Source organism: Ischnura elegans, chromosome 1 (assembly GCF_921293095.1).
Source record: "Ischnura elegans chromosome 1, ioIscEleg1.1, whole genome shotgun sequence".
Classification (NCBI taxonomy): Eukaryota; Metazoa; Arthropoda; class Insecta; order Odonata; family Coenagrionidae; genus Ischnura; species Ischnura elegans.
The window spans coordinates 160,730,484-160,743,285 of record NC_060246.1 but is presented as its reverse complement, the minus strand read 5'-3'; positions in this window follow the sequence as shown (position 1 = coordinate 160,743,285).

Genomic DNA, 12,802 nt, shown 5'->3' with positions numbered 1-12,802 from the left:
TTAAACGGGCGATTCAAGAGTAATTTTATAAAGTTATCATTTTAAACTTTTATATTGTCTAGCTATATATATGTACTGAGCTGATTGAGAATAGTGGGTTATTACACTGAAAATAGGGTCGATGATGTAGTGAAAAGTGTAATTTCACCTTTCACCAAAATATTGTTCTTAAATTTGTGCCAAATTGAACGTAACTATTCCGTAAACTATCTAGCGGTTGAAAATAAATTGTCATAGCGATTATAAATATTTAATTCTATTTTTTATGTTCTCAAATGTCTGGAAAACGCTTGCGTTGAGCTTCTCCCTATCCCCATGTTTAGGGAACAAGTATGCCTGATATTTTCTCCCCGATCACTCCCCGAAGTATTGCATATCAATCGAGAGCTACCATCCGAAGCGTATTATTACTATTTGCTTATAACAAAGCGCATTAGTAATTTTACTTCAAATTATCCATAAAAATGAAAAGGCCTCAGAACTGAGAAGAATTTCCGTCGCGAATAGGGTATCATGATTATCTTTCCATTTAAGGCAGTAGGATAAAAACGGCAAAACGGAGCTAACAAGAGCGCCATTTTAAATTTGTAAAAATAATTTTTAGTCGTAAAATCAGCCATCATAGATGACATACTGGAAAAAGCAAAATTAGGCTGGGTAGCATAAATATCAGCATCTTAAGATATTTTTTCATTAGTGCGTATTCTACCCTTCCATTATAGGGTGAAATTCATGCAACTTACGCCTAGTGACTACATAACTAATATTGAATGTGTAAGTTGCGGAATTATTCACTATTAACCAATTAGTTTGGTTAAAGGTGCACGTTCTATTTTTGGTCCTGAACGTCTTAGTGAGCATTGGTCCTCATTTTTCTAGTCCACTTAACTATAAGTAAGTGTTTTAAGGCAGATATTTTTAATAGCTATCAAAAACGCACATATAATTTGTAATTATGAATAATAGGCAATGAATTGGTTTTGCGGAAGAATATCCTTCAGGTGGCTAGATAGTAGTCGTGGTACATAGTAAACAACCTTTATCGGTAAAAAAACTATGGTCATGTTATACCCACAAGTTCTCTCAGATTAAAGTCTCAACTCTCCTTGAAGATAACACGTCCTACAAATCTTACGCAAATGTTCTCTTTAAGATAAAAATACTCACACCAATCTCAATTCTATAAGGGACCATTATCTCGTCAAGATTCTTCACCAAATGGCTACTGTTATATTTGATGGTTAACAGGGCACTAACTAACTTGCAAAAATTATCTAAAAATGTGCCCCCATATAGCTTACTTTGGCATCAAATTGATGTAAGATTTTATTTTATTACGTTATATGTTTTTTCAGCTCAATTATTAATATTTTTAATCAAGAAAGAGAGGTAATCAACAATAAAGTGTGTTTTTTTACGATTACTACGGCCATTTCCTTGATGTTGCTTACGAGGGGAGAATAACACGAAGGACCTCTGTGCGATTCTCCAACATGCCGTAACCGTAATCCTAAAATGATGCTTTAAGCTTAAAGTGGGCTCCAAGCATTTGTGTGTGCTACTTGAAAAGAAAGAAAGCATTTCGCTTCCCTTGGCTCCCGCGGAAAAAAGACCCATCTTTCCGAATTTCCTCGTGGAGACGGCCAAAATACAGGAGGAACCTCCGCGACCGTTGAGCATCCACCTCGAGAAATGTTGCCGTAGGCTACACGCGATCCAGGCATCCATCCATTCGAGGTTCGCCTCTACAACACTCTGCGATCCACGGAATAGAAGGTTATGGATACCAGAAAGAACACACAGATACCAACTCACACCACGAGATTCTTGCTTGGTTAAAGTTTAATTATATACTGTAAGGGAATTGGGATCATGTTTTAGCTTCCTAATCTGTTGGGTCCGGGCAAACACCCCGTCGGTGGAAGATTTTAAACAGATTAACCAATTTCTACTCGAGTGCTCCAGTTACACCGCTTTGTTTGTCGGGCGGGACCATAAACCGTGGTCCCCCTCTGGTGAGAGCATTCGGATGCCCATGCTAGGTATCCCTCCAACATTCCTTCCTTTCAAATCTTGCCGCGTGAAGGGCGGCGAAATAAATATACACGAATTGCCACGAGAAATAATTCCTCTGGACCGGGAACTGTATCACCGGACCTTTGGCTTTCCGGGCCACTGCGCAGATAACTACGCTATCCAGTATGGTAGTGCCTGATACTGATCGGGGTTATTCCGATTGATTTTCACTCCGAACGGTTGATTCCGATTGGTATCAATGCGATCGGAATATGTTGTGCTTGAAAATTTTTCACTCCGACGACTCCCTGCGAGGAGTTATATCGTCATGGGAATGAAAATGTTCAGACATAACAAATTCCTATTGCGTTGCAAAACATTCGGAATCAACCGTTCGGAATGAAAACCAATTGGAATAATTCCGAACGCTGCCAGACACAAACTCCCAGGTTCCTTAATTCCCTGAATGGAAGCTATTTTTATATACATTGAAGTCTACAATGAGTGGTAAGCCACTGCCAGGACGAAATTCATGATTGTAGCTGATAAAATACATAGATATGCGACAGCGGGTTTCACTTACTGTAAGCGGACTAAAAGATGGTGTCCGATGGAATGTGCCCATTAAAAGTAATGACGTAATTCTTACTCACTCGCAAACCATGCGATCCAAAATTCTTCTCCATTATCACGGGCCTGAAACTTCAGTCCCGAGGTGTTTTAGTGCAAAGATGCTTACCTGAAAAATAAAGAAAAATAAATTTAGACATAAGTTGAATAAGTAATTTTACCATAGCATTGACCCATGGTGAACTCCTTCGTAGATTTATGAAATCAATATTCTATAATATTGCAAATTATCTATTAAGATATATAACTAATTTGGGGAACCAAAACCAACTAGTTGAAAAAGATTCTACCAATATTATTTAGTTATTTATTTATTTATTAAATTATTCAAACACAGCCAAAATGGCATTTATATTGAATACAAAGCATAAAATCTGCAGCTTTAACAAATATAAACTATAAAAAGGATATAAAAAAGAAAAAAAGGGATTCAGTGGATGGATTTCGAAGCTGCCTCTTGAATAATCTGGTGGGCATTGAAAGATCCAGGGAAGGGTGAGTACTCGAAATGGAATTGAAGGAGGTAGGGAGTCTGTAAAAAAGTGATCTTTGAGAGAGAGAGAGAAAGACGGAATTTAGGTTGGTGTAGTAGGTGGTTATTACGGACGGAGCGGGTGGGAATGTGGAGTGAAAAGAAAGGCAGCATATCTGAGGATCGGAACTTGCCATTTAAGGCATTGTAAATGAAGGAAATGTCATGGAAATTCCTACGGGAGGATAGTGGGACCAATGATAGGGCAGACATTACTTCAGAGCGAGAAGAATTACGGAGGTGAGGAACACGGTGTCGGACTACTGAAATAAATAAATTACAGGGACTAGGACAAGATGAGAACAAATGGTAAAGATTTATTCCCAATTCCAGGAGAAAAGTGATATAATGTGAGATCCAAGTACGGGGGAGGCTTTAATTCAGGATGGTTGCCAGGGAGAGAGAGAGGGAGCCCTACGGAGGCAAAATAATCACACTTCAATTGGTCAACATGATGCAGTAGTGTGCTTCAAAATATATATAATTTTAAGAGCATTACTTATGTGGTTGCATATAAAATTAAACTTTATATTGTATTCTCTTGAAGAAATAAAATATGCCTTTCTTCAGTTTATCTTCCCCTCCTCGGGTGTTAACCCCCACAAAATCCTTCTGAACCAACGTTGGTTAAATCAGTGATAATTAGGAAAACGAGAACATCCGGCCTCAGGAATGCATAAAAATATCAGAAAAGGCTGACTCAGTGGAATTTAGATGGAAACATTCTCACAAAAAAATAATTTTTTTCGCCAATGCCACTAGTTCATATTCCCGACCTAGGTTTTGACGATTTAGCTTGTGATAATAAAAGCCTACCTATGTCGGGAAAATTAACTACTGCGAAAATGAATAAAAGTTAAAAACTTTTTGTATGCATGAAGATATTCAAATTTGCAGTGAGAAATAATCACATTTGGAGCAAACTAAAGAACTCTTAAAATAGACAAAACATTAAAGTGAATATATGATCCAGTTATTCTTTCATCGAAGGATTAAAAGAAAGCACAATGTACCTCATGTGAGCAAAAAGGTTTTACGAGTAAACGACGTATACGAATTTAATACAGACTTTTATTCATTCATTTATTTATTCAAGTAATTTTTCACACATAGCCGTGACGTCAATTTATAGGGAAACTTTTTAAAACTAATATATACACAATACAATAACAATATAAAAACTAACTAAAGAATCAATCAGTAGAGAACGGAAAACGTTCAATTGGCAGAGAGATGGGACAGAGCTTTTGCGATGTATTTCTTGCATAACATGTAAAAAGGATCGATGAATGTTGGGAGCGAATTTAGGAGGGAGGAGAGGCGATATAAAGGTGAGCGCTTGGTCAGGGAGATTCTGGGAATAACAGGCAGATGGAGTAGGGAGAGCGAGCGGGTGGAACGAGTCGGTATTCTAAAATTCAACAGAGTTCAGGGCAAGCCGAGTTTAAGATATTGTCCAAGATTTATAATCCAATAACATAAGCTGGAAGGAATATGCTGGGTGTTCCTTATTTTTAAAGTTTTTGAATTTCTTTTGGTACACCCCCCCCCCCCAGTTTTGTTCCATTTGGTGAGAAAATAAATCGTGTAAATTATTTTTGCAATCGGATGCCGGGAAAACGTGCCGCATCGCACTTTAAGTTTAGAAATTTTGTTTTTTTTTTTGGGTTTTTTTCGGACATAACTTAAGATAATGTCACTCTCGGATTACTCTATCACTTTTCTGTTTTTTACAACGACTCGTTAGACATTTATATTGTATCACCTCAAATATCTTTCATTTCTGCCCATTGGTTCTCGGGATATCGCATTCTACGCTCGGATAGGTAGCATAGCATTGTTGCATGCTTCGCTATGCTACGTACGTTATCAAAATAGTTTCCTGTAAATTTTAACTTTGGCGATTTTGATGTCATTATTCTGAAAACTATGTGAAATACAAAGTGCTCAACGGTGGATAACGTCATACCACGCTCAAAAAAAACCAGGTACGTTCTTGATAAAAAAATATGTACAAGAAATACTATGTGGCGTATGATATTTAGAAATACATAATAAAGCACAGAAATAAACGGTTTCTCTTTTACGATTTATTGCATTGAAATTGGTTCCTTCCTTAGGACGAGAGAGCTCCTCTAAATCTGATATCTTGCTTTTTTACAGACAGTAAGAATGCATAGGTGGAGTTTTAAGGTTATACTAATTCTTGACATGAGTGTTCTGGGTGTAGCATAAAATCCAGGATGTTTCAAAACAAATACATATGCAAAGCGCGTCGCGTCGGTCGTAGAATTAAAATTATTCAAGTGCAGCATGGTAAACTCTGAGATATAATAGCAAATTTCAAAATCATAATTGACTTTTTCTCAATGGGTGTTTCATATTGCTAGACACACGCTTACTCCTTTACAAATAATTAATGAAGATATTGGTATTGCTGATAAAATAATTTCAAAAATCAGTTGGTACCAGTGTATGTAAGCTACATATGTATAAACTTTATGATCTTAAACAGCTGGGAAAAATCCAATGACACTCATTCAAGAAGACATTTTTTTTTAATTTTGCCAATATTTTCCGGGTAATACGACTTACTTGCACTAGCGCCACTATACGGACTTTTCGTAATGTTAAGAAGAGACAGAAGCGAAATTTACAGAGCGATAAGCGTTGCCGTAATCAAACAAATATTAACCCTTAACCGGTGACGTGCGGTCTGAGAGGCCGCTGCGTAGTAAAATGATGAATATTTTCAAAATTGCTATTTCAAAATATCTATAATCCTCGGGAGCGTCTTAATTTTGTATATTAATGACATAAAATTCTTAAAATTCAACGTTCTTATTATTTATTTCTGAAAATTTGCAAGTGAATTTGAGTAGCGGTCTGTGAGACCTCACGTCACTAAATTGGAAAAACCGATAAACGTAATGCTGGTGGAAATCAATCAAAAAGTTGTTAAACAGTTCCTAGTGATTTTTCACGAATAATAATAATAATTAATATTTTTTTAAAAAAGCATTTCTAGTTGCATAACGTGGATAATTAAGTACTTAATTAAAAAAGTACCATAATTAAAATAATAACTGAAGTATTTTTTATATCAGTTTTTTTATCCTGTTTCAAACAACAGTTTTTACTGAAAAAGTTGGTATTTCATAGTATTTGGAATGCATAATATTAATATAAGTTTTATAATAGTTAAGAAGTCAAAGAAACATTGAACTAAACAATAAAAATGGTTTTGCAACGTACTATGAATTTTTGTTTTATTGCGGTCTCCCAGAACAGTAACAAGAATTACACGTCACTGGTTAAGGGTTAAAATAATTATTCAGGAAACATCTATGCTTATCTGTGAATTCTGCTTCATTGAATTAGGTCGCTTTATTCTGAAGATACAGTTCTTTAAACTCAGGTTGCTTTTTGCATCCTTTTCCCATGCGGTAGATGTGGCAACAATGTATCAATCTGTTTTCAGGATCGCTGAGGTGCGGAGGGGTTGGAAAAGTCCTCCCCACCCCTCATAGCGATTGGATGAGCCGAGAAAAATGAGTGAAAGGAAGAAGAGTGCGGGAGAAAACGACGGAGAAAGAGAGAGAGTCGCATTTGAGCGCCGCGCCGCGCGTCGATGAGGTACTTCCCCATAATGCGCTACACTTTCACTCGATTTCAATGATATTTCTTTCAGAAAGGACGAAAAATGGAATTCGAGGGGAAAAAAATCCCTCCACAATTTCATTGCTCATCTGGAGATATATCACGGCGTATTCTGGATTCTCCAAACGGAGAAACAAAAACGCTCTCTCCGTAAGTTTTCTCGCGAGAGATAAATCTGTTGCCATAACACTCCTTTCACTTTGAATAAGGAGCGTCTGAAGGTTGGCTTATGATAGCTAACCCTTGCTTGCAGTCCACTGCTTCTTGAATTCACGCAGCGGAATTTAATGTAGATGATAAAACAAGAAATGGGAATCAATCATGGCTTAGATTTACCAATTATTATTATGTGTGAAAAAGGATTTGGTGTTTCCCCGGCATACCTACTTCGAGAAGTTTTCTCGGGTCGTTCACCGAGTCAGGACGTCCTTTTGGACCGACGTTTCGGTCATCGACATGAGGATCATTTTCAAGGCGATATGAATTTTTTCCTTGGAAATAAGTCCGTTTTAAGTCCCAACTTTTCTCGGTACCTCTCGGACACCGGTGCTGTCAAAAATTGAGATGAGGAGAACGGAATATAGGCGGAATAATGGCAGCCAATCTTAACGGGGCTCCCTTAGAGTACATTTCCTTACTCACGAATCACGAGTCATTTCACACGTGAAGGCACCTTCATAAAACGGATGGATTTCCGGGGATAACATCTCGATACCTCTACCACTGCAAAAACGCTCAACAATCGCCCACCGAATCAAATCCGCTCATCTAGTAGCCCAACAATACGAATCCGCTCAGCTGGCAGTGTCCGGATCATAAACGCTCACCTCCAAGCTTAGAGAATAGGAGATGAGCGTTTATGATCCGGACACTGCCAGCTGAGCGGATTCGTATTGTTGGGCTATTAGATGAGCGGATTTGATTCGGTGGGCGATTGTTGAGCGTTTTTGCAGTGGAGGTATTGATCTATTCTCGCCTTAAAAATGATCCTCGAGTCGACTATCGAAACCTCGGCCCGCATGGACGCCCTGATCCGGTGTGCGACCCGAGAAAATTTCTAAAATTATGGTGTTTTTCCTAGCAATACTATTTCCTGCTAACATTGTGAAAACTATAAGACGATTGAGGAATACATCTCCAGTTTTTCTGCAGCTGTAGATCCCGCGTCAATTGGCGCTTTTAATAATACAGGTCGCAATTTTCATCGGCCTGCCTTGATATATCATCTATCGGTCGTGATTGAAGTAGGTTGATAGTTACTGAAATGGATTAGTCATCGGTTGAGACCGACGATCGACCGTTCGCCACCGACTCACTCAAGTGAATGATGAACGGTGATTGATATCACTGAATTCGACGGACTTGGCCCATTACTAGAGATGCGTGAAAATCGCAAATGCGATAAATGCGGCATGGATGCGATGCGCGCAAATAAATGCGACATATATGCGATGACTGGACTTCTGTGATATATTTACGCAAATTTGACTTTTCGACGGCAAAATTCGTACATTTTATGCCGAGCGCAGTGTAAATGCTCAGCCGACACTCACCGCTGATAGCATGTGAGCGACTGGCCAGCTGCTAGTTGGCTGGGACTCTACGTGGCCGCGAACTACAAGTGGGCGGGGGCAAGCTACACCTCCGCCACTATATGTCTTATTCCTTAATTTATTATTGTTCTACAACATAATTAACTGAAATATTCTGTATTTTTCATATAACTGTGTTTCAATACATTTTATCGCCATCTACCTCATTATGAAAATAAAAAATAGACGCTGCAAAATGCGATAAACTGTTATTGAAAGTGCAATAAAATAAAAATGAAAGTGCGATTTTCACGTATTTCTACCCATTACTATCAAAACTATAGAGGCTGAATTTTTTAAGGAAAGAGCGAAAGCTTCGAGCGACAGATGCGCAACTAAAATGAATCCAGTCGATAAGGAGGAATGCGTCCTCTTAAGTAGGTACTTCAAGCAATATCAGCCGTACAACGTTCATCCTTCTTTCACACTATGGTGCACAAATCCCACTCCATTGGCGGTCCTCGGTGGCGGCAGAGTAACGTCATCGCCTAACAAACAAGAAGCCGCGGGTTCGAGTCCCACCTGGGTAGATTTCCCCTGTTCAGGGCATGGTTGTTCGTGTACGTTTAACTGTTAAAGTTGAAAACCCCCATATAAAATGGTCAACATGTGCTGTATTCGGTAGTTTGAGAACTAAAGAAAATGAAAAATTAAATTAAAAAATACTGATTGAGACACTCCAATTACTGACCGTGCAACTCATGCCCAAAGCATTTACTCTCCATTATTGGCAGAAAAGACTTACAGAGTGCATTATAAACTAATTAAATTGAAACCCACTGTTTTTAAGTGGTTTTCAAATAGTTTTCTAGTGACACGAATCGGCAACGCCGAGTTTTTTAGGGACGGTAAGCTTCATGTATTATGCTCATGACGCAAGCTATCCCAATTAACATTTGCGTAGGTAAAATGCTCAAAAAGAATTCATAGAGTTTGATACCACTCCATTTTACTCGAATTATTCCGAAATGCTTAAAGCTATTTATTAACTGGGGAAATTTAAGTTTAAGCATAAACGGGAAAAAATTACCCCTGAATTCTGTAAAAAAGTAACTACTATTACATTACCACAAATAAATACCTTATTGTGTCAATAAATATCAACCGATTACACAGATGAAATGCGACTGCAAGAGTCCAAAATTTCCTCGACTACGTCTTCTTAATGAGATCATCATCGTCACTGGTCAACAATCCTACGAATGGTTTGACGCAGCTCTCCACTCAATTCTCCCATCAGCTAATCTCTTCTCACCCTCTCATTTCCTCTCTCTCGCGTCCTCCTTTGCCTGTTCCGTGTATTTTGTTCGAGGTCTTCCTTTTCCGTTCTTGCCTTCCACTTGTCCCTCGACGATTTTCTTCATCAGGCCATCATGTCTCAAGATGTGGCCTATGGGATTGTTCTGTTTTCTTATTAAGGTTTTCATGAGGCAACTCTCCTTTCTCTTCAACTCTCCTTAGGACTTCCTCATTACTAATTCGGTCGATCCATTTGATCCTTATTATTCTTATGTAGCACCACATTTCGAAGGCCTCTATCCTTGCTTTCTCCGCTGCTTTCATTGTCCATGCCTCGCTTCCATTCAGGAGCATACTCTAAATGCCGGTTCTAATAAATTATTTCCTTACTTCCATATTTGAGTTTCCCGCTGTAGGCAGGTCTCTTTCGGTGGAATGCTCTCTTCGCTTGGGCTATTCTACCAATAATTTCTATCTCGCTTCTCTCGTCACTAGCGATCCTGCTCCACAAATGACAGAAGTCGTCCACCTCCACCAATATTTGCCTCCCTATTTTAAAGTTATTCTTGACTTCTCTTCTGCTGCATACTAATGAGTAGAGATACGTGAAAATCGCATTTTCATTTTTATTTTATCGCACTTTCAATAACAGTTTATCGCATTTTGCGGCGTCTATTTTTTATTTTCATAATCAGGTAGATGACGATAAAATGTAGTGAAACACAGTTATATGAAAAATACAGAATATTTCAATTAATTATGTTGTAGAACAATAATAAATTAAGGAATAAGACATATAGTGGCGGAGGTGTAGCTTGCCCGCGCCCACTTGTAGTTCGCGGCCACGTAGAGTCCCAGCCAACTAGCAGCTGGCCAGTCGCTCACATGCTATCAGCGGTGAGTGTCGGCGGAGCATTTACACTGCGCTCGGCACAAAATGTACGAATTTTGCCGTCGAAAATGCAATTTAGCGTAAAAATATCACAGAAGTCCAGTCATCGCATATATGTCGCATTTATTTGCGTTCATCGCATTCATCGCATTTGCGATTTTCACGCATCTCTACTAATGAGATATTTAATGAGATACGAATGCTTATTGAAATCTGTAAATCTATCATCCAATCTGCACCCTTATCCGTCAATTAAGAAGTGTCCTAATTACATGCCTTAAGAGGATAGAAATCTGTTGATCTCTTTCATACAGTTACTTTTAAGCGTAGGCTGTGGATTTGGGCGCAGAGAAACAATAAAAAATCTCCAATGAGTCCGCTAGTGATTTTTTGTTTTTATTTTTATTCTCAAACCACCGGATACAGCTCTTATTGGCCATTATATACCGGGGAATTCAACAACCGTAACAATAAAACGTACACAAACAACCATGCCCTGGAACGGGGAAACCGACGCAGGCGGGACTCGAACCCGCGACCTCTTGTCTGGCAGGCGAGGACGTTACCCCAGCGTCAACGAGGTCGGTATGTGTATGTATATTTAGAAAGTTGTTTTTCGGAGCGTAAAGACAACTATTTCGGTTGAAAACATAAATGAAAGACAGCAATCGCGTTTTATTTTTTCAAGCTATCCAGATAAAATATTGACGACATCAAAGACCATCCCGTTTCCAGATTTTATCCTTCCAATCCGCTTTCAGATAAACACTTTTTCAGGCAAGGAGGGCCGCTATGGGATATGAGGTCCATTGCATGCATATCCATAGGTGAGGAGGGGATCTTCGTAAAATGAGCATCCGAGCACATTGGCCGCGTTCAACGAGCAGACACGGCAAGCAGCACTTCATGAAAGAGTAACAATGCGTGCTGGTTTCCATGGGGCCGTCGGGACGCTTACCCATCCGTTTCCATCGACACGATGGGAAAAAAAGAGAGGAGAAAAAAACGCATTTCATAGGTCGGCCTGCCCTCGCATAAATATCGCCAGCGAGGAGGAGGAGAAGACAATCGGAATCCGATGGCAGCGCCCCTCCCTTCAGTGAGCGTACACGGCAGCACGCATTGCGTGGCGCTGCGAAACGGCCTTGCATTCCGATTTCTCTCGCTATATTCAGGATGGGCTCCGCTCCAGAAATGGGCCCCCATATTGGAAAATTGCTCGTCAGGGGGCGATACGACGCACGGCAGCGAGGATAAAAAAAACGAAGGGGGGCAGCGCGTAAAATTTTACGGAAATCCCATTGTTGCGATGATTCTTTTCCATCTAGATACGAGCATGGAGCGAGGGTGGGGTGAAAAAGGGGGGAAAGGTTTGGTTGGGAAGGCATTGTCTGCATTGGCGAATTTGACGCGAGGGTAATTCACGTGAGATTGCAGGGGTTGGTTGGGAAAGTGTAGCGAAGGAATTCCCTTCTGCGTGCGAACTTGCGGCAAATGGTAGCGGGAAAGGGGTGAGAAGAGACAAGGGTGGAATGGGGCAAAGATAGGATAGGTGAGGCAACTAAAATGTTGGCTTCTGTAACGTCGTGAATTGTCCAATCCCATTTTTTTTCTTTTATTTAAATTTATCATTAAATTTCATTTGTTATTTTGGCTCTTTGATTATATTGATTTACATTTTTATGTTTAACCCTTAACAAGTGACGTGCGGTATGGGAGGCCTTAATAAAACACAAATTCATAAAACGTTGCAGAGTCATTTTTATTGCTTAGTTTAATGTTTCTTTGACTTCTCAACTATTATAAAACTTATATTTAATATCATGCATTCCCAACAGGAACCAAAATTTTCAGTAAAAATTGTTACTTGAAAAAGGATCATAAAACTGATATCAAAAACAGTTGAGTTATTATTTTTACGATGGTACTTTTTTAATTAACCACTTCGTTATCCACGTTATGCAACTAAAAATGCTTCCTTACAAATTATTAATTGTTATTATTCTTGAAAAATCACAAGGAATTGTTTTTAACAACTTTTTGAGTAATTTCCACCAGCATTACGTTTATCGGTTTTTCCAATTTAGTGACGTGAGGTCTCACAGACCGCTACTCAAATTCAGTTGCAAATTTTCAGAAATAAATAATAAGAACGTAAAATTTTAAGAATGCTATGTCATTAATATACAAAATTAAGACGCTCCCGATGATTATGATGATTTTGAAAATATTCATAATTTT